This window comes from Babylonia areolata, chromosome 17 (assembly GCF_041734735.1).
Source record: "Babylonia areolata isolate BAREFJ2019XMU chromosome 17, ASM4173473v1, whole genome shotgun sequence".
Classification (NCBI taxonomy): Eukaryota; Metazoa; Mollusca; class Gastropoda; order Neogastropoda; family Buccinidae; genus Babylonia; species Babylonia areolata.
The window spans coordinates 17849816-17852315 of NC_134892.1; the positions used below are offsets into that span (position 1 = coordinate 17849816).

The window sequence follows — 2500 nt, forward strand, 5'->3', positions numbered from 1 at the left end:
ATATCACAACACCCAACACATATACACATATATCACAACACCCTACAATATAGGCATATATCACAACACCCAACACATATACACATATATCACAACACCCTACATTATACACATATATCACAACATCCTACAACATAGACATATATAGCAATACCCAACACATATACACATATATCACAACACCCAACACATATACACATATATCACAACACCCTACACATATACACATATATCACAACACCCTACATTATACACAAAAAATCTCAACAAACTACAACATAGACATATATAGCAACACCCAACACATGTACACATATATCACAACACCCTAGAGATATACACATATATGACAACACCCTACATTATAGACATATATCACAACACCCTACATTATAGACATATATCACAACACCCAACACATATACACATATCACAGCACCCAACACATATACACATATACCACAACACCCAACACATACACACATATATCACAACACCCAACACATATACACATATATCACAACATCCTACATTATACACATATATCACAACACTCTACACATATACACATATATCACAACACCCTACATTATACACATATATCACAACACCCTACACATATACACATATATCAACACCCAACACATATACACATATATCACATCACCCTACATTATACACATATATCACAACAACCTACATTATAGACATATATCACAACACCCTACACATATACACATATATCACAACACCCTGCATTATACACATATATCACAACACCCTACACATATACACATATATCACAACACCCTACATTATAGACATATATCACAGCACCCTACACATATACACATCTATCACAACACCCTACATTATAGACATATATCACAACACCCTACACATATGCACATATATCACAACACCCTACACATATACACATATATCACAACACCCTACATTATACACATATATCACAACACCCAACACATATATCACAACACCCTACACATATACACATATATCACAACACCCAACACATATACACATATATCACAACACCCTACACATATACACATACATCACAACACCCTACAATATAGGCATATATCACAACACATATAGACATATATCACAACATCCTACATTATACACATATATCACAACACCCTACAATATAGGCATATATCACAGCACTCAACACATATACACATATATCCCAACACCCTACATTATACACAAATAATCTCAACATACTACAACATAGACATATATAGCAACACCCAACACATGTACACATATATCACAACACCCTAGAGATAAACACATATATCACAACACCCTACATTATAGGCATATATCACAACACCCTACATTATAGACATATATCACAACACCCAACATATGACACATATCACAACACCCAACACATATACACATATATCACAACACCCTACAATATAGGCATATATCACAACACCCAACACATATACACATATATCACAACACCCTACATTATACACATATATCACAACATCCTACAACATGGACATATATAGCAATACCCAACACATGTCCACATATATCACAACACCCTACACATATACACACATATCACAACACCCTACACAAATATCACAACACCCTACAATATAGGCATATATCATAACACCCAACACATATACACAAATATCACAACACCCAACACATATACACAAATATCACAACACCCTACATTATACACAAAAAATCACAACACCCTACATTATACACATATATCACAACACCCAAAACCAATCCCGTAGATCACAACGCCCTAGCAATGCACAATACTAAAAACATCAGCCCCACTCTTCCTGCCTCCCGTCCACACAACACCTCAACAATACACACAGAAAACAAACACACACCCACACTGCCACAGCCATCAGGAAGGAGATCAGTTCATGACAGTTTTAAACAGACAACTTTCGATGTTGGTTGAGAAGGGGGAAATGTGCTGGGAGTGTCTTAATTCATGTGGCAAGGTCCGCTGAACGGGGGCGGTGAATGCGAAGGAATGTTGACTGAAGAACTTGATGATAACATGATGAATGGGAGAATGCGACAGTCTGATGATGTACGTACTTGAAGTGAAGAACCGGAGAAAGCGTGAAAGTATTGTGTGGAGAGTTTATAATTGTGTTCAATCCTGGACTGTATAGGCAGCCAGTGGAGTTATTTCAGAAGCCGAATATGGTCACTTTTAGGGCGTTTCAATGCAAGACGGACAGTTGAGCTTTGTACTTTCTAGATTTTATAGATAATGTACTGTGAAGAATCAGCAGGCAGAGAATCACAATAATCCATATTTGAGAAGACAAGTTTTGGTTGCGTCAACAAACATGAAGTGACAAATGGAAGCAGTGCTGCACTGTTCTATGTATGCTGACTTACAGACATTGGAGACATGCTTTTGTATGAACATATCATTTGAGTGAGTGACCTCAAGGTTTTTTGCAAG

At 36.7% G+C, this 2500-nt stretch overlaps 1 protein-coding gene across 1 annotated transcript in view; it reads left to right on the forward strand.

Moving 5' to 3' along the window:
• The window catches only part of LOC143291697 (nephrin-like), a 156407-nt gene that overhangs the window by 54466 nt on the left and 99441 nt on the right, over window positions 1-2500 (forward strand). The window lies entirely within an intron of this gene.